We start from the raw sequence: 20,900 nt of genomic DNA on the forward strand, positions 1-20,900 counted from the left end.
GAGCTTCTTAAACAAACAGCAGTTCAAGGAATTCATCTCTACCAATACATCTCCGCAAGAAATAACAAAGGGAGTTCTATAAATGAAAAAGAGAGACCTCAGTCATTTTGACTTTGTAGTAGTTATCTTGACATAGTTAATTATTTTATATCCACAATCATATTTAACAATGGATTACTTATTTTCTCATGGACATGAATAAACTCCCATAAGATCTTTTTACTAGGGCCAGTGGTAGTACACCTGCTTGTGCATACACATTACTATGTGCAGGGACCCAGGTTCAAGCCCCCAGTCCCCACTTGTAGGAGGGAAGCTTCACTAACAGTGAAGCAGAACTATAGGTCTCTTTCTCTCTCTCTCTCTCTCTCTCTCTCCCTCCCTCCCTCCCTCCCTCTCCCTCTCCCTCTCTGTCTCTCTATCCCCTTTTCCTCTCAATTTCTCACTGTCCTAACAAATAAATGAATTAATATTCTTATAAGATCATTTTACTAACTGATTGGTAATAATTGTGTAACGACCAAAAACCCAGTTGTATGTTTCTCTGTATGGCTTTTCCTATTTTTTTGCTTCATATTTGCTTTCTTATTGATGCAAGATCACTAATACACTGAGGACACCTACAATTTTCTACCATACACTGCACCTATTTTCTCAGTTAACTTTGATTCTGCCATGTACTTTGCACATAGAAAAGATTGCAATCTTCATGTAATCAAATACATCAAGTTTTCCTTACAGAGACAATCTTCAATCTTACTCTGAAAATGCAAACCTGTTCCAAGGATTACATATAGTTTCTTTATTTTTTACCCAATGCATAATTTAGATGCTCTGACAATGAAACCCATTAGCTTAGGTTCAAATCCCAGTCAGCCATGTACTAAGTGTGGTGTTTTGAAGGATTCAATTAAATTCTTTTTTACTTAATAGATTTAAGTCACTTAGAACCCATTATGCCTGAGTGTTTTTCTAGTATTTTTATTACATATTTTACAGGTGACATTTCTATTCATTTGGATTTAATTGGTATACAGCATAATGCAGAGTCAACCTTTTCTTTTCCTTTTTTTTTTTTTTTTTTGCCTCCAGGGTCATTGCTGGGGCTCGGTGCCTGCACTATGAATCCACTGCTCCTGGAGACTATTTTTTCCCATTTTTGTTGCCCTTGTTTATCGTTATTGTCATTGCTGTCATTATTGTTTGATAGGACAGAGAGAAATCGAGAGAGGACAGGAAGACAAAGAGGGGGAGAGAAAGAGAGATACCTGCAGACCTGCTTCACCACTTGTGAAGCGACCCCCCTGAAGGTGGGAAGCTGGGGGCTCAAACTGGGATCCTTACGGCTGTCCTTGCGCTTTGCACCACGTGCTTAACCTGTTATGCTACAGCCCAACCGCCTAATCTTTTATTTTTAAACTGCTATCCAGTTGTCCCAGGACCAATTAAATCAAATAATTATGTTTTCCTGCTGATTCAAAATGTGGCCTTTATCATCCCTCCATTCCCTACTGAATTTATGAGTCTGTGGCTTCCTGTTTTGTTACATTTCCTCCTATTTCCTATAATTTTTCTTTCATGTCAATACACTCACTTGCATAAAATAAATGAAATTAGGATGGAAAAAAGGGGGAGGCCCCATCACAAGGTGCTCCCATCATCAAGGCAGGTTGGAGCGATCTGAGCAGCAACACAGGCAGCTCTTGCTTTCCATTACAACTCTCACCACAGGATGAAATTAATCACCATATTTATTATATTTTCATAAAATACATATTTATGAATCCACTGTGATGAAAATGACTAACCAGGCCCTCCCCACCTCTCCTCTCCTTCCAGCTGATCATTGCTACACACCTGGGGCTTTAAGGAAAGTTTATATTCTTGACTTCTAGAATGCATGGCTATGAAGTAACAGGGAACAGAACTGATCTCCCCCAAAACAAAAAATATCTACAATTATCAAACTTAACAAAACTCACCCACTACAGCTGAGACATCCACAGAAGCACCACAGCCTCAGTCACCAAGTTGCAGATGCTACCATGATTCCATCCTGACTTCCCTGGGCAGATGATCTCACCAGTGTGTCCTGGAACCTCACCTCTCCAGAGCCCGACCCCACTAGGAAAAGAAAGAAACAGGCTGGGGGTATGGATTGACCATGTCCAGGGAAGAAGCAATTACAGAAGCCAGACATCCTACCCCATAAAGAATTTTGGGCCTGGGGCCGGATGGTGGCACATATGGTTCAGGGCACATGTTACAGCGCACAAGGACCCAGGTTCAAGGCCCTGGTCCCCACCTACAGGGGAAAGCTTCACAAGTGGTGAAACAGGGCTGCAGGTGTCTGTCTCTTTCCCTCTCTATCCTCCTTCCTCTCAATTTCTGGCTGTCTCTATCAACTAAATAAAGATAAATTTTTTTTTAAGTTCAAAAAAAAAAAAAAAGGGAATTTTGATCCCTACTCCCAGCAGGGGAGAAATGATAGAGGAAGATGACCAGAGGGCTCTGAATTCCAATTCCATCAGGACCCAAAGAGAGAAGAGGAAAAAAGGAAAGACATTTGGAAGTAGTAATCGGTGTATGTATGACTTGGAAAAGAAGGGAAGACAGGACCTTGGGCGGGGGGAAGAGGGTACATATATACAAAATTAGACAGATAGTTATAGAAATAATAGTTAACCCACATCTGCAACCTTGGGAGAACTGCTGTAGCTTCCAATGGAGAGATTGGGGACACAGGACTCTGGTGGTGGCAACGGTACAGAATTATACACATTATCTTATAATCTTATAAAAATCAATATTAAATCACCAATAAAATTAAAATATAAAGAATGACTAACTGAATAATTAAATAAATGTTAGATCAAGGCCAGCTCTCTCTTCCAGGAAAGCCCCAATTTATGAGGGGGTAAGGCAGCCAGGCAGATACCATGGAAGCCCTCCCACAGGCCAGGGCATAACCACTGAGTGCAAACCTAGGAAAAACAGGGCATTTCAACAGTCTCCAAGTCTCTCCTAGAAAAATGAATCGGTAAAACATGTATTAGTTGCCCAGAGAAAGCTGCTGATTTTATAGATAAGCTACTCAGTTCACCTTCCCTCAGTAACCACAATCCTCACTGAAAACCATTGCTCAAACCAACCTCCCCCAGCCCTGCCATACGGAAAAAAGACAGAGGTTAGCTACTCAAAATTCCCCCTTTCCAAGTGTTTCTTTGCTATGTTTAAAAAAAAAAAAAAAAAAAAAAAGAGTCATTTCTACTGCTCATGTTAGACTCAGTCAGTCATATGTGAAAAAGTCCATTTGTAAAATGTGGGCATTCTTCTTCTGCAGTGCAGGATATTTAAAAAGGACTAAACCAGAGTTGTCTCTCTCTCTCTTTTTTTTTTTTAAGACAAGTGTTTTAATCGTTAACTATTGTTCCTTTCCAGGTACCAAGAGTTATTTTAATCTACAGTTCTTTTCTCTACAATTCCAGCCCTAACAGACATTTAAATTATAGTTCTTTTTTCAACAATAATGTTAATTAGACTGCAGTTCTTTTCCCTCCCCCACTAACAGGTACAAACTAAAATCTCTTTCGTAACACTAATAAACAGTAATAGATGGGGGAGCCAGGTGTCAGCACACCTGGTTAAGGGCACATACTACCGGGTTTAAGCCCCCACGCCTCACCTGCAAGGGGGAAGCTTCACATGCAGTGAAATAGGTCTGCAGGTGTCCACTTTCTTGCTTCCTCTCTAACTCTCCCTTCCCTCTCAATTTCTGTCCTATAAAATAGAAAGAGAAAAAAGGGGGGAAGTGGCCCCCAGGAGCAATGGATTTGTTGTGCCAGCACCAAGTCCCAGCAATAACCCTGGAAGCAATAAAAAAAAAATTATAGATCAATATCTTAACAACAGTAGGTACTGACAAGAATGTCTTAATAACATTTTACTTTATTTTATCTTATTTTATTTTATTTTACCTGCAGGATTATTGCTGGGGCCCAGTGCCTGCACCACGAATCCACTGCTCCTGGAGGCTTTTCCCCCTTTTGTTGCCCTTGTTGTTCTATTGTTATTGTGGTCATTATTGTTGTTGTTACTGATGTCATTGTTGTTAGGACAGAAAGAAATGGAGAGAGGAGGGGGAAGACAGAGAAAGGGAGAGAAAGATAGACACCTGCAGACCTGCTTCACTGCTTGTGAAGCGACCCCCTTGCAGGTGGGCAGCTGGGGGCTCGAATCGGGATCCTTAAGCCAGTCTATGAGCTTTGCACCATGTGCGCTACCACCTGACTCCCAATAGTAACTTTTTATCACTGCTCACTCAGTTAAACCATCACCTGCAGCAAAGCCCCTGATATCAAACACCTGGCCTGCCCAAAGTGCAGAAGATCACAGGGAGCACTGGATACTCCAACATAAAGGACATGTACAGAGTGATTCTTCAGTACACTTTTTTTTAAAATAAGTTTTTCAATATTTGTTTATTTATTTTGGATAGGGACAGAGAGAAATTGAGAGGGGGGAGAGAGAGAGGGAGAGAGAGACAACTGCACTTCACTGTTTAAAGCTTCCTCCTGCAGACTGAGAGAGATTTGAACCCAGGTCCTTGTGCACTTAAACCTAGGTCCTGTGCACTACTCCTCACTCAGTCTCTTCAATGTTGTCAAGGCCAGGAAAGTTCAGGGCAAAGCAAAGAATATCACAGGTTGGGGTGTAACAAGTAAATGCAGGTCCGGGGAAGCAGTCCAGCCTGTTCAGAGCACCAAATATACGCAGGAAGCCCCAGAAAGTCCCAGGTTCAACCACTTTACGCCAGATAGGAGCAGTACACTGGTGTCTCTTGCATAGTAAGTAAATAAATCCTTTTTTGAGGGGGTCAGGCAGTAGCACAGTGGGTTAAGCACACATGGCACAAAACACAAGGACCAGCTAAAGGATTCCGGTTCGAACCCCCGGCTCCCCACCTGCAGGGGAGTCACTTCACGGGCAGTGAAGGAGGTCTACAGGTATCTGTCTTTCTTCCCATCCTCTCTCCATTTCTCTCTGTCCTATCCAACAACGACAGCAATAACAACAACAATAATAACCACAATGATAAAACAACAAGGGCAACAAAAGGGAAAAAAATAGCCTACAGGAGCAGTGGATTCCTGGTGCAGGCACTGAGCCCCAGCAATAACTCTGGAAGCAATAAATAAATAAATAATTTTTTGAAAAAAAGTAAATACAACACCAGATCTGGGGTAGAAAAAACAGACTAGTGGGGACACCCAGGAAGTCTGAAGCACGTAGTGAATTCAGTGACCCCAGTGTGAATCTCTTGGTTTGGACACTTGTACTTTAGTACAAAGAGTCAGCAGTAGCTGAGGGGGTGTCTCAGCAGAGACAGCACAAGATTTGGTGTATGAGGCCCTCTCTAAAATATAAAATGAAGAAAAAGAAAAATGCTGTTAAGGACAACCCAAACAAAGAAAAGAAAGGAGTGGTGTGCGCACATGTGTATGCCCCACACACGCTACGGAGCACACACGTGTGGGGGCAGGCATGCAGGAAGGGGGTGAGGGTTGGTGGGGGGTGGGCTTTTGCCTGTTCCTGGCGGCATGCTGGGCCCGGGATCCGATTTTCACAAAAGGATTACTAGATTACATTCCCAACCACGGGCAGCTGTCCCTGTCAAATAAATCACACGGCCTTGCACTGTAGCCTGTTTCTCCTGCAGGGGCCAGCCTGGCAACACTGCCCCACTGGAGAAGGGGGAGACCAACTCACACCAGGAAGCCCCCCTGAACCCCACTGGGTCTCCAAGGAAAGGAGGAAGAGAACTCCAGCTTCCGAGAGGGGAGGGTGGGTGGGGGCCTGGGTGCCTTTATAGAGCTGAACAGAGAAGTGACAGTGTCCCTACATGGCAGGTCATTTGGACAAGGAAAGCTTTTCTGGGACAGGCAGAGTCTTTCTCTCTCCCCACCCCATCTCTCTTTCTCTTTATTGCCACCAGCGTTATCATGGAGCACCAATTTATCATTGCATAAGGAATTCACCACTCCCAGAGGCCAATTTTTAAATTTATTTTATTTGTTTATTTTATTTAATAGGATAGAGAAACATTGAGATGGAAGGGGGAGAGAGGAGAAAGAAAGAGAGACCTGCAGCCCTGCTCCTCTGCTTGTGAATCATCCCCCTACAGGTGGGGAGAGGAGACTTGAGCCCAGCTCCCTGAGCGTGCTATTGCGCGTGCTCTTCCAGGTGCGCCACAGCCCAGCCCCTCCTCCCTCAGCCCTTCCCACAGCACAGGATATGTGAGAGCCCACAGAGGGGAGGCAGGGCATCCGTGTAACCCTAACCCAAGCTTCCCTTTGGTTCTCATGCATCTTGGGGCTCCCGCTGGCTTCCGGACAGAACCCTACACTCTTACTAGGCCCTGGGATGCACACAGCATGTTTCCTTCCTCTTACAGACAGACAGACAGACAGACGCCCACTCTCTCTGCAGTCCGCAGCCTCCAACACCCACCCCCCACCTGCAGTGGATTCTTCCCTATCCAGCCCTTTGCACTGGCCAGTGTGGGCTCTCCCAGCCTCCCCCAAGAAAGGGGGCCTCTCCACCTGCCTGCACTCAGGCCAAGTTGGAGAATGTGCAGAGCCAGCCTCCGGGGGCCAGGTGATGGCACATGCAGTAGAGTACACACATCACCATGCACAGAGACCTGGGTTCAAGCTCCCGCTCCCCACCTGCAGGGTGGAAGCTTCATGAGTAGGAAAGCAGGGCTGCAGATCTCTCTCTCTCTATCTCCATTCCCTCTTCATTTTTCCATCAGGGAAGAAGAAAAGATAGAGGAATAAAATGGCTGCTAAGAGTGGTGGGAATAAAAGAATTATTTTAAAAATTATTTGGGAGCTGAGTAGCGGTACACCAGGTTAAGAGCATGTATTACCATGCACAAGGACCTGAGTTCAAGCCCTCAGTCCCCACCTGCAGGGGGGAAGCAGGGCTGCAGGTGTCTATCTAGCTATTTATCTATCTCCCCATTCCCCTCAATTTCTCTCTGTTCTATCAAATCAAGTAAGTTTTTTAAAAAAGTATTTGTTTTCATGTCCTCATGTACGTGTGTGTGTGTGTGTGTGTGTGTGTGTACACACCTGCAGTGTATGCACCTTGGGTCCTGCATATTAGCCCCACCAGTGAAGGCCCAGGCTGAGCTTTTCATTCTCTATCTACAGAAAGGGGGAAGAGAAAGAAGGAAAGATGGCGAGGGATGAGAGGGAGGCACTACAAACCAGGAGTTTCCACCATCCAGGAAACTCCCCTGTTACTGTCTATGGTGCTCCCATGAGGTGCTGGGGCTGGAACCCAGGGCCTCTGGATTGAAAGGCATGCACTCTACCAGGTAAATTATTTCTCCGAATCCCCAAACTAGCCCTTTGTTGGAATCGCCCAAAGGTCCTGTGCCTCCCCCTGGCCTTCTCCATTGAACCCCAGCCTTGCCCTCCCCTCCTGTACCAGTCCAGTCCTCAGCCACCTCAAAGACCTGCAAGCTTCTTTTGGAGACAGTTAGCGAGCTTGCTGAGCCCAGGCCGGCATCTCCAGCCCCTCACAGCCGCTGCCCAGGATCCCTCAGGCCCTGGGGACACTGGCCTGACCTGAACACCCTTCAGAGCATCCTGAGGTGTCCCGAGAGATGCCCCTCTCCCAGGGGTGGAGGCAAGCAGCAGGAAGGGGCACCAGGCAGATGCCACAGGGCCAACTGGGTTCCCCCGTGCCAGGCCAGGGCTGGGAGAGCGAAGATGGTGGCCTGAGGCCCTGGTGAGGGTCTGCTGAGTCACCCCATGATCCCCACATCCCAGCCACCACAAGGTAAGGGCCAAAGGGGCATGGGCAGGAGGGGAAAGGGGGTAGCAGGGGTGGGGTATCTGCTCAGCACCCCCTAGGGCTCCCAGCTACCTGCCCCACTGAGGACCAGTCCTGTCCCACTCAACACTACCCCCCCAAGTGGCTGCAGAGGCTGAAACCCAAGGAGATGCCAGGCAGGGGGTGATTTACATCCCAACTGACCACCAGATGTGGTGCTGGAGATGGGGGGAGAGGAGGCTATGCACGGGGGGGGGGGGGGGGGGGGGTAAGGGGTGGAGGGAAGGATAAAGTGAAGGAAAGCCAAAGGCAGGGAGGGGCCAAGAAGGGTGAGCACTGAGTACCTATCTTCTGCCTCTGGCCCAGCTCTTCCTCCAGTGCTCCGTGGCTCCACAGGGTGGGAGCCGAGTGAGTGAGAAGACAGAGCCCTTCTTACCGCTGGCTCAGCCCAGCACCACTACACACACCCAAGGCATGTGTCCTCCTTGGCTGAGGAACTTCCTCCCTTGCACGGCTGTGCCAGCCTCCAGCAGCACCCTACTCAGGTGAAGGTGGCCCCAGACTGGGCGAGGGGGAGCTCTGCCAGATCAGTGCATCCACTCCAGAGTGGGCTCCTGGCACCTAGTTCCTGCCAGCCACTCTGCACACAGAGTCCAGGCCCAGCAGTGCCCCCTACACACACACACACACACAGGAAGCAGGGTAGCCTCTTTGCTAAGCACCAGGGCTGACAGGCTATAGGGAGGGAGCCCCCAAAAGAGCTGCAAGCAGAAAGTTTCATGACAAGCAGTGGAATTACTTCCCCAGGAAAAAAAAAAAGAGAAGAAGAAGACAGAAAGACTTCATCACACCCTCCCTCCCCAGACCCCAGGGGTATTTGACTGGAAACTGACGTAATGCAAAGAGGGGCCAAAGGGAAGGAAGGGGACCCCTGGCCCCCACAAAGCATCTGCCAGGAGCACAGCAGGGAGGCTGCAGCTGGAACACAAAGGACTTGCAGCCTGAGAAGCAGCCAGACTCCCCAGCAACCAAGGCTCCCCACTCCCATCGGCCTGTCCCCACCCCACCCCACCCCACCCCCAAACTCAAGCCCAGGCTGGCTGCAAGGTCTGAGGCATCACAGGATGCTGCCCACAGGCAAAACTAGCTGGAAGGGATGGTGAGAATGTGAGAAAGCAGGTCTACCGCCTCCACTCCCCACACCCACCAGACTCCCTCATGAAGTCATATTAGCCCAGGATCACACGTGCACTCATGCTGTCAGCAAGTGTGTCACACTGACCTGGCCTCACGTCCCTGTCCCTCACTGTCACCTCCTATCTGCACTGAACACCAGGCTGGGGATTGGCCTTGGAGAACCTGGCCTACTCAGGGGACTCTGGGCCTCTGAGCCTCTGACTCCAGTCACTCTGAAGGCAGGAGTCATGGGCAGGGTACCTGCTGCCATCTAGTGGCCAACATGAGCAAAGGCAGCAGGGCGAGTGAGCGAGAGAGCTGGGGGCTATGGAACTGCCCAGGCAGCCTATGGCTCTCTCCCTTGCCGGCCTGCAGACAGGTCAGGAATGGCAGTTCTCTGCTTCTTGCAGCATCTGCTCCTCAGGATCCCAGGGCCTGTTCCTCTTGGCACTTCCTGTCTGTCACCCTCACTGAAGTCTAGAAAAGAACCCACCTCCCTGTCCAACTTAGAAGAAGCATGGTTCTGAGGGCTAGGGAAGCAGCATAGTGGTTCTGCAAAAAGACTCCTATGCCTGAGGCTCAGAGGTCCCAGGTTCAGTCCCCAGAACCACCATCAAGCAGATCTCAGCAGTGGTATACTCATAGTCTCTCTCCATGTCTCTCTCTCTCTCTCTCTCTCAATAAATAAATAGAATTGGACAGTTGGTGCACTCAGTTGACCACACAAGTTACCATGCACAAGGACCCAGGTTTGAGCCCCAGCTCCTCACTTGCAGGGGAAAGCTTCACAATCAGTTCAGATGTTCAAGATTATTCATCATGAGAAAAATGCAAATCAAGACCACAACAACATACCATTTCATTCCCACAAGGAAGGCTACAAAAAAGGCAGATGATGATTATTGGCAAGGATGTGGAAAAACTGGAATGCTCTACAGAACTGGTTAGAATGCAAAATGGGGGTTTGGGTGATAGCGCAGTGGGTTAAGTGCATGTGGCGCAAAGCGCAAGGACCGGCGGAAGGATCCCGGTTGGAGTCCCTGGATTCTCACCCGCAGGGGAGTCGCTTCACAGGCGGTGAAGCAGATCTGCAGGTGTGTATCTTTCTCTACCCCTCTCTGTCTTCCCCTCCTCTCTCCATTTCTCTCTGTCCTATCCAACAACGAACGACATCATCAACAACAATAATAACCACAACAAGGCTACAACAACAAGGGCAACAAAGGCGGGAGGTGGGGGGAATGGCCTTCAGGAGCAGTGGATTCATGGTGCAGGCACTGAGCCCCAGCAATAACCCTGGAGACCAAAAAAAAAAAAAAAAAGAATGCAAAATGAGTGATGACACACTGGATAAAGCACACACATTACCATGCTTGAGGACCCAGGTTCAAGCCCCCAGTCCCACCTGCGGGCCGGGGGGTGGGGGGGGGAGTTCATAAACAGTGGAGCAGTGCTGTAGCTTGACCAGCTGGATCCCTTCCCTGTGGCAAACTGAAGCCAGATGCTGGTGTTCAGTGACAATGCAGAGAATATTGGCATTTCTGTTAAGTAGAGGAAGGGGGGGAAATGAGGTGATTCTCTACCAGTTTCAGGAAGAAACCACAGGCCGCTTCCTGGAATCGCCATAAGCCAGAGCTGAGCAGTGCTCTGGTCTCTCCCCACCCCCAACTCTCTGTATCTCTCATCTAAATTAAACTAACCCCACCTGCAGGAGGGAAGCTTCATGAACAATGAAGCAGTGCTGCAGGTATCTTTTTTTTTTTTTTTTTTTTTTAATCAGAGCACTGATCAGCTCTGGCTTCTAGTGGTACAAGGGATTGAACCTGGGACCTTGGAGCCTCAGGCATGAGAGTCTCTTTACATAACCATTATGCTACCTACCCCTGGCTTCTCTCTTCATCTTTTTTTTTTTTGCATTTAAATTTTTTTTTAATTTTTTATTTATAAAAAGGAAACATTGACAAAACCATAGGCTAAGAGAGGTACAACTCCACACAATTCCCACCACCAGAACTCCATATCCCATCCCCTCCTCTGATAGCTTTCCTATTCTTTAACCCTCTGGGAGTATGGACCCAAGGTCATTGTGGGATGCAGAAGGAGGAAGGTCTGGCTTCTGTAATTGCTTCCCCGCTGAACAAGGGTGTTGACAGCTCAATCCATACTCCCAGCCTGTCTCTCTCTTTCCCTAGTGGGGAAAGGCTCTGGGGAAGCAGAGCTCCAGGACACATTGGTGGGGTTGTCTGTCCAGGGAAGTCTGGTCGGCATCATGCTAGCATCTGGAACCTGGTGACTGAACTCTCTCCATCTTTATCTCCCCCTTCCCTCTCAATTTCTCTCTGTCTCCACCCAAAATAAACAAAGAAACAAATTTGGGACTGGGTGGTGGCACACCAGACTGAATGCACATATTACAGTGCAGAGGATACTGGATTCAAGTCCCCCGCTTCACACCTACAAGGGGAAAGCCTCACAAGAAGTAAAGCAGGTCTGCAGGTGTCTCTCTGTCTCTCTCCCTCTCTCCCCTCTCAATTCCTGTCTTTATCCAAAATTAATCAACCAATTAATTATTCTTTTAAAAGTAAACATTAAATTAAGAAACCACAGGCCACATTGGGGCTGTAGGCATCTGGCCAGCTCTGCTGAGTAGGAAACAGAGGTCACATGTCCCCAAGCTGACCAGTGGGACAGCCACACTAGGAGGCATGCCCTCGTGACAAAAGGGGAGAAAAAATTAGCCAGGCTGACAGAACAGCTCACCTGGATGGTGCGCCTGCTCTGGTAACACATGGCCCAAGTTTGAGCCCAGGTCCTGCTACACCAGAGGAAGCTGTGATCGTTGCTGTCTCCCTCTCTCCTTCTGTCTCTCTGCCTCTGTCTATCTGCAAAAGTCAGCTCAGAGCAGTAAAGCTGCTGTGGTCACTGTTCAGTTGTGAATGTACAGAAATCTGGGGGGCTGGAGGTGCCCAGGGTGCAGGAGAAGGGGGAGTGCTCCTCAGGAAGGGGAGCACCTGCAGGAGCACGAGGCTGCCCTGGCTCCTCAGCCCAGACACCGACTCCATCAGGGAGGGTGTCGTGCCATAGCCATGAAGCGAGCGCACTCCCCTGCTGGCGTCCAACACGCTTCTGTGTGCACTGCCATTCTGCACCAGAGATATTCCACAGGGTCCAAAAGACAGCTCACCCATAGAGCGCACACCTCACCATGTGCGAGGACACAGGTTTGAGCCCCTCGCCAGCACATGGGAGCACCTCCACAGAGGATGCTTCACAAGTAGTGGAGCCGTGCTGTGGTGTCTCTCCTCTCTCCCTCTGTCTCTGTCTCTCTCTACCTGATAGAGAGAATAGGGGCGGGGGGAGTTGGCCAGGAGTGGTGGAACAAAACAGTGCAAAGAGCTCCAACATATCTTTTATTTACTATAAAAATAAGTAAATCTAAAAAAAAAATGGTGGCACTCAGTAGACATAGTGCATGATTTACAGGCTTAGGTTCGATTCCTGGCACGTTGGATGCTAGAGCTGTGCTGTTTCTCCTCTCCCCACTCTCTCTTCCTCTCATAAATGAAAAAGAAACAGCACTACTAATTACTACCATTGTTAGTATTCTCTTTTTTTTAGAACTTTTTTTTAAAGATTTTATTTACTTATGAGAAAGATAGGAGGAGAGAGAGAGAAAGAACCAGACATCACTCTGGTACATGTGATGCCAAGGACTGAACTCAGGACCTCATGTTTGAGAATCCAATGCTTTATCCACTATGCCACCTCCCGGACCACCATCGTTAGCATTTTCAATGCTTCCTCCAGTCTTTTTATTTTTGTTGTCACCAGGGCTTCATGGCTCCAGGCAGGTATTTCCAGGAGAAAAACAGAGATAGAGAAGACAGCAGGAAAGAGAAAGACACCCCAGCACTGAAGCCTCCCTCAGTGGTGGGGGGCCAGAGCAGACACCGCCCAGCTGAGCTATCACAGCAGCCCACCTCCTGCGGCCTTGTTTCTTCACATTAAGAAAAAAAAAATAGGGAGTCAAGCGGTAGCTCAGCGGGTTAAACACAGGTGCTGCAAAGCACAAGGACCGGCATAAGGATCCCGGTTTGAGCCCCCAGCACCCCGTCTACAGGGGAGTTGCTTCAGAAGCGGTGAAGCAGGTCTGTAGGTGTCTATCTTCCTCTCCCCCTCTGTCTTCCCCTCCTCTCTCCATTCTCTCTCTGTCCTATCCAACAACGATGACATCAATAACAACAACAATAACTACAACAATAAAACAAGGGCAACAAAAGGGAATAAATATTTTTTTAAAAATTAGAAAGCAGAGTAAAGGTTTGTATGTCACAGTATCTCTTAGACATCTTTTTAGAAGTATTATCTTCTGTCATCATAAAAATTTCCAGTTAAAGAGCCAGACAGTGGCACACCTGGCTAAGCACACACGCTATGCACAAGGACCTGGGTTCAAGCCCCTGGTCCCCACCTGCAGGGAGGAAGTTTTGCAAGCAGGGCTGCAGGTGTCTCTCTATTTCTCTCCCTCCCTGTTTCCCCCTTCCTCTCAATTTCTGTCTGCCTCTATCCAATAATAAAGGATTTTTTAAAAATTTTAAAAAACCTTTCCACTTAAATATATAATCTCTCTGAAGATGTGTTTTTTTTAAAGGCTATACAATATGACTACATCAAAATTAATTTAACTAATCTCCTATTGCTGGTCATTTTGAGTCTCTGATCATTCCCTAGCATAAAGAATGTCCTAGTGAAGATGTGGGTGCATCTGTGTAAACACACACATCCATTACTCTCTTCATATAAGTTCTAAAGAACAGAATTACTGAGCTAGAGTGAATATTTCTTAGGTTCATGATAGAAAGTTTTAAGCAGCTATACTAGAGGGCTGGAGAGATAGCACAGTGGTTCTGCAAATAGACTTTCATGCCTGAAGCACCAAAGGTCCCCAGTTCAACCCTAAGAACCCACCACCATAAGTAAAAGCTGAGCAGTGCTCTGGTAAACAAAATTTTTTAAATGATAAAATAATAGTGTGTGTGTGACACAAAGCCAAATAGCTCTACTAAGTCACATTGCAGTTTTGTGACTCCAGGCACATACGACCCTATAGCGCAAAGCCTGACCCTGGGACCCGTCTACTTCATGCTAACAGCTAAGCCAGGCCCAGGTGCCCCCACTGTCACTGTGAAGTGTCTCCTCCACCGCCTGCTCCTGTGTGGGGTTCCAATCTGCTCCTGCCGCTCCTCTGTGAGCTGAGCCCTGCACGGAGTCAGTCTCCTCTGCTCCCCTCCGCACCTTCACACGGCTCCTTCCAAACCACTGCTCTCCATGCGGGCTGCAATGCATAGGGTCTCCCCTCCCCACAGGCCTGCACTCCTGGCTCAAGGGGGTCCAGCTTCCTCCAGCTACTGTGGATTAAGTTGTATAACTGGGAGGAGGGACCACAGAGGGCACACTGGAGTCCGAGGAAGCACTCAATTAAATGATCCTTCTTGTTCCAAACATCAGAATGCAGGATAATAACTGGGCGAAAAAAATTGCTTAATCCCAGCCAGCCGCCTCCCAGCTGCCCAGCTGGCCTTCCTTGTCCCGGGAGCCTCTCAGACCCTCCAGGGAGGTCTGCCAAACCCACAGAGCCTCAAACCCAGGGCCCAGAGGCCTGGCAGAGCCCAGCCCAGAGTAGCCACAAGGCAGCTGAACAGCAGCTTGAGGCCAAGAGGGGTGACGACAAGTTCGAGGAGCACCAACAAGGGGTGAAAACAACTGCAGAACTCGGGCCAGCAACAGCAGGGGTTGGGGCATCCAGCACCCTCTGCTGGCATGGACCAGCCACTGTTGTCCACCAAGGTGCTGAGTCACTGTGGCATTGTATCAGGAGGAAACAGCCTGGCCACCAAAATCGGGGGCAGGAAGCCTCTGCCTCCAGCAGCACCATCCTTGGGGACCCTTCTCTGCTTACAAGGCCCAGCATCCTGTGACCTGTCCCTGGGGGGAGGGTGCTGACCAGCCCCATGCAGCCCCAGGCTGACAGACACTCCTAGTTCACAACCTACAACTGCCTAGGGACAAAACACACCTTGTCTGTCTGTCTCTGACTTTCTCTCAGCCCCTTTCTGTCTTTCTTTCTTTCTTTTCTTCTTTTTGTTTCTTTATCCCTCTTCTTTATTTTTAATTTTTTTATATTTATTTATTTTCCCTTTTGTTGCCCTTGTTTTTTATTGTTGTTGTAGTTATTATTGTTGTTGTTGATGATGTCATCATTGTTAGATAGGACAGAGAGAAATAGAGAGAGGAAGGGAAGACTGAGAGGGGGAGAAAAAGATAAACACTTGCAGACCCACTTCACTGCTTGTGAAGTGTCTCCCCTGTAGGTGGGGAGCCGGGGCCTTGAACCGGGACCATTATGCAGGTCTTTGCGCTTTGCACTGTGTGCGCTTAACACGCTGCGCTATCGTCTGACTCCCTTTAATTTTTTTATTATCTTTATTTATTTACTGATTAGAGGCAGTTGGAAATCAAGAGGGAAGGGGAGATAGAGAGGGAGACAGAGAAACACCTGCAGCACTGCTTCACCACTCGTGAAGCTTCCCTTGCAAGTGGGGACTTGGGGTTCGAACCTGAGTCCTTGTGCACTGTAACATGTGCACTCAACCAGGTGCACCACCACCCAGCCCCTTTTTAAATTTTTTTTAAGAGAAAGAGGAGACCACAGCGCCAAAGCGTTGGGGGCTAGGCTTGAACCTGGGTCTCACACATGGCAAAGTAGCACATTATCCAAGTGGCCCAAGATACGCCTCTTCCTTTCTTTCTATTAATTAATTAATTTATTTATTTGTTTGTTTGTTTGTTTGTTTGTCTCCAGGGTTATTGCTGGGACTCAGTGCTGGCACTACAAAGCCACTGGTCCTACAGCCATTTTTTTTCCATTTTGTTGAGTAAGACAGAGAAACTGAGAGGGAAAGAGGAGATAAGAGAAAAAAGATGGACACCTGCAGACCTGTTTCACCGACTATGAAGTATCCTCCCTGCAGGTGGGGAGTGGGGGCTCAAACCCAAATCCTGTGTGGGTTCTTGCACTTAGTACTATGTGCACTTAACCAAGTGTGCCACCTCCCATCCCCAAAAACACACCGCTTTCTATGGCATCTTGGCAGCTGTCCTCAAGGCAGAGTGCCAGTAAACAGGAGCCAGAGTGTAAGAAAGCAGGGGACAGGAACAATGACACCAAGTGGCTGTGAATAGGTGCTCTGGAAACAGGGACTCTTGCCAAGGTCCTTATCAGGGGCCAGCCTGAGGTCTCCTGTGGCCAAGGGAGGTGCCAGGACCCCAAGGCTGAGCAATCAGGGCTGACAAGCAGGGAGGCTCCAGCCTGTCCCATTTATACTGCACTGATAACACACAGGTGTAGGTCCCCTCCAATCCTGCAGTAGGGCTTGGCAGAACCAAATGCCAAGGGGGGTGGGTAGAGGGACATGCATGAGATAGCTGCTGGATGTGGGCACAGTCCCACCCTGTATCATGATGGGAGAGGACATAACATGCCAAGCCATCTGAAGCTGGTGGCTAACACTCAGATATGCCACAGGGTGGGGTGAACAGAACCTCCACAAACAGAAAGAAATCAGGACTTCCTTGGGAGTTGGGCGGTAGTACAGTGGGCTAAGCACAGGTAGCACAAAGCTCAAGGACCGGCATAAGGATCCTGGCTTAAGCCCCCAGCTCCCCACCTGCAGGGGAGTCACTTCACAAGCAGTGAAGCAGGTCCACAGGCATCTATCTTTCTCTCCCCCGTCTTCCCCTCCTCCCTCCATTTCTCTCTGTCCTATACAACAACAACAATAACAACTACAACAATAAAACAATAAGGAAAGAAAATCATATGCAGAAAAGCAAGCAAACTACTTCTAAGGCTTTAAAAGAACCATGGTGCTATCTTTGGAAGGTAGGAGGGTAGGGACACAGAACGTGGAACTATGCCCTGGAATCTTATAACCAATCTTGTAACCCATTAGTCACAAATAAAGAATGGAAAAATAGAAAGTGTCCCAAGAGCAACAAAAGCACACATACTAGCGAAAAACAACAATACATCTGAGGCCCAGTGACCCCTGGACTGAAACTGGGTTCCCAGCCCTTGGAAGAGCCTTAGGAGTGAAATGGGGCCAAATAACAGAGCTTTGGGAGGAAGGCAGCCTGACGTGTAGGGAACCCCTTCTGACACCCACCACACACTCCCTCCTCCCCCACAGCAGCCTCTCCAGCTCCAGCAGACCCAGCAAGACTCACCCCAAGTGCTGCAAGCACATCTCTGCACCCCCAGAGCTTGGCCTCAGGCTGGGCAGGTGAGGGGAGCTCAGTGTGGCCGGGGGGAGTGGTCAGTACAATGCCCACCCCCCACATTCCAGTATATGTGAAGCATGTCTGGGGCAGGGGGGGGAGGGAAGAAGGCTGTGGCCACAGCAGGACACAGTCCCCAGGCATGGACCATGGAAGGATACAAATGCAGGAGTGGACGGCCTGTTGCCAGGGCTGAGCTGAGGCCCCGATCACTGAGCAAAGCAGGCCCCCTTCCCCCTGCCCCCAGGGAGCCTGCTGTTAACTCCTTCCAGTTCACAACCCCCACCCTGGCCATCTCTGGGAGCTGTGGCCCTAGAATGTCTTGGGGCTCATTCCAGAGCACACAGGAAAGCTTTCCAATTAGCAGGAGATGGAAAACAACTCCACTTCTAAGAGGCCAGGGAGGGGGAGGTGCAGGCTCCTGTTCCATGAGGGTCTTAGCAGTCACAGGTTTAGGGGTCAGCAGGGCTGGGAGGGTGAGCTGTTGCATACCTGGCATACCACAGGAACCCTTCCTCATCCTGCAGCCAAGGTCATACACCCAGCCCCAAGGTCACACACCGCCCCAGACAGTACAGACTGATGTCAACTCCAGGCCCTCAGACCCGTGCCTTTCCCTGTAATACTACTTCACAGCTCAGGAAGCTTCTCCACTGCATGTGGGGACTGGGAGCTTGAACCCAGGTTCTTGTGTGCTGTAACATGTGCACTCTTCTAGGTATGCCACCTCCAGGCTCCCCTCCCAGATGGACTTTCTAGAGGACATTCCACCTGTCAGGGACACAGCTCTTGAAGGGGCCCTGAAAAAGGCCTGTGGGGTGGCCCTAATAAGGACCTTGGTTGGAACCTGCCTAGTTCTGAGGCGACTCTGCTGGATACCGCAGTAGACTGAGGCCAATGGCAGTGAAGGTGAAAAGAGCTTTATTACACACAAACCCTGAGTACTCAAGGCCCCAAATGAGGGCACAGTCACAGCTTTCATAACGTTCAAGCAAGCAGGCTTAGGGAATAGAAGCAAAAGAGCATGAGGGATTTGTGATTTGAATGGTTACACTCCTAATGATTGGTTCATTTGAAAGAGCACACTTCTAGGAATTAGCTAGAAGGCCCCCCGGTCCTTCAGTGGGAGCCGCTTATGTCAGACCCAAGTGCATTACACTAGATAAAGGTGGAGTAGGTCTGGTGCCTCCTCCAGTAACGGGCCCTTTCTACAGGGCCCACACTCTGACATTTCACTGACTACTGTCAGTAGACATTTTAAACCTCTTAGAACTACAGTTGTCCCTCGTTTATTGCGGTTAATCAGTTCGACTCTACTGAGATAAGTGAATTTCCGAGAAGTAGGATTCTTTATTTATAAATAAAATATTTTCATAGAGCATAGAAAACCTGTTTACGGGAGTTGGGCATAGCGCAGCAGGTTAAGTGCACATGGCACAAAATGCAAGGACTGGCGTAAGGGTCCCAGTTCAAGTCCCCAGCTCCCCACCTACCGGGGAGTCGCTTCACAAGCGGTGAAGCAGGTCTGTAGGTGTCTATCTTTCTCTCCCCCTCTCTGTCTTCCCCTCCTCTCTTCATTTATCTCTGTCCTATCTAACAACAGTGACATTAATAACAATAACTACAACAATAAAAAAAGGGCAACAAAGAGAAAATAAATAAATATACAAAAAAAGGAAACCTGTTTACAACCTCCTAAATACGGTTTTTAACATTATTAGAGGGGGCTGGGCAGTAGTGCAGCAGGTTAAACGCATGTGGCGCAGAGTGTAAGGACTGGAGTAAGGATCCCGGTTCAAGCCTCCAGCTCCCCACCTGTATGGGGTCGCTTCACAGGTGGTGAAGCAGGTCTGCAGGTGTCTATCTTTCTCTCCCCCCGCCTGTCTTCCCCTCCTCTCTTCATTTCTCTCTGTCCTATCCAACAGCAACAACAATAACAACCAAAGGGCAACAAAAATGGGAAATAAATGGCCTCCAGGAGCAGTGGATTCATAGTGCATTGAGCCCAAGCGATAACCCTGGAGAAAAAAATATATTATTAGAGCCCTCTAGACATGAAATATCACCCCTTTAGCTTTGCTTCCTTGTTGAAAGAGACAGTAGCCTTTGCACGATGTTCTTTTCATCTTTAAGGATGGAGCGGAACGATAGACTCATTCAAGTCATAATGGCGGGCAACCTCCACAATTTTCTTGCCATTTTTTATCATATCCAAGAGTTTCACCTTCTTCTGGATGGTAAGCATCTTCCTCTGGTGTTTAGTTTCATCGTCAGAAGGCTTCAAAGAAGCAGCACATTTAGGAGCCATTGTGGGGTTTAGATAAGTGTTCTTTTTTTTTAAATTTCTTTATTGGGGAATTAATGTTTTACATTCAACAGTAAATACAAGAGTTTGTACATGCATAACATTTCCCAGTTTTCCATATAACAATACAACCCCCACTAGGTCCTCTGTCATCCTTTTTGAATCTGTATTCTCCCTACCCACCCACCCCAGAGTCTTTTACTTTGGTGCAATATGCCAATTCCAACTTTTTAAAAAAGATTTTATTTATTAGAAAAGATAGGAGGAGAAAGAGAAAGAACCAGACATCACTCTAACACGTGTGCTGCTGGGGATCAAACTCAGGACCTCATGCTTGAGAGCCCAATGCTTTATCCACTGCGCCACCTCCCAGACCACTTTATATAAGTGTTCTCAATCACAAACACTCACAAAAGCAAAGATGCTTCCAATGGATAGCAATGTAGAGGCACGTGTGAGAGAAACATGCTCTGATAGGCTTGGTTTCCTCACACCTGATTTCAAACACACACAAGGAGTGGTCGAGCTGCTGCACCTACCTGGTCGTGAAGGATTTGCAGGGGTGCTCGAATACACAGGCCTACAGTCCATATGTACAGTAATTGTAATTTAACTGAATCATTTTCACTGTCTTGATCAACTTTTTAATGAATATATTTGAAAAAAAACACAAAAGTTGAAGCGTGAAGTGGCGAGAGACAACTGTATATTCTTATAACCCTATTTTCTTAGGGCTTACAAGCAACCAAAACATGTGCTAAGTATAAGCACACTAGTAGGCACCCTTTGGGGTATGTTGTAGCCACACTGCAACCCCAGTGTAAACCCTCTAGGCAGAACACTAAGAAACAGCACTCTTTTATAACCACACAACACACTTTCAATTCTTAACCCTTATCAAGCAATATTTTCATGGAAACATCTCTAAAGAACAAGAAATATCAAAGATCGCCTGCAACAAGATGAGACTGGAACTACTTTGGGAACCCACCAGGTCTCCAGTGATTGAAAACACGTGTGGCTCATGGACAGAGAGGAGCCTAAGGAGAGACTCCTGGGGCTAAAGCCCATATGTACTCCCGAGCAGCTGGTAACACTCTGGCAATTTGCCAGTTAAGGAGCCACCTCCAGTCTGTTTTACTAACAAAAAGATGGCTGAGGGAAGGAGAGGACTCCCCTAAGACTCACCAAATGCAACTGTGAGTCTCCATTTGCAACTGCCCTCAGAGGCTGGAGC

The 20,900-nt window shown here is 48.1% G+C and overlaps 1 protein-coding gene across 5 annotated transcripts in view; it reads right to left on the reverse strand.

Moving 5' to 3' along the window:
- TSPAN9 (tetraspanin 9) overlaps nucleotides 1–20,900 on the reverse strand; it is a 187,786-nt gene that overhangs the window by 121,053 nt on the left and 45,833 nt on the right. Inside the window, exons 3-4 of one of the 5 annotated variants that reach the window (XM_060190274.1) lie at nucleotides 3,686–3,780; nucleotides 1,983–2,124 (exon numbers count right to left, since the gene is read on the reverse strand). The exons of 3 other annotated variants lie outside the window; for them this stretch is intronic. The gene's annotated coding sequence lies outside the window, so the exon portion shown is untranslated. The remainder of the gene's footprint in view (nucleotides 1–1,982; nucleotides 2,125–3,685; nucleotides 3,781–20,900) is intronic. One more of the 5 variants, XM_060190276.1, reaches the window with a different exon arrangement.

This window comes from Erinaceus europaeus, chromosome 4, assembly GCF_950295315.1.
Source record: "Erinaceus europaeus chromosome 4, mEriEur2.1, whole genome shotgun sequence".
Lineage (NCBI taxonomy): Eukaryota > Metazoa > Chordata > Mammalia > Eulipotyphla > Erinaceidae > Erinaceus > Erinaceus europaeus.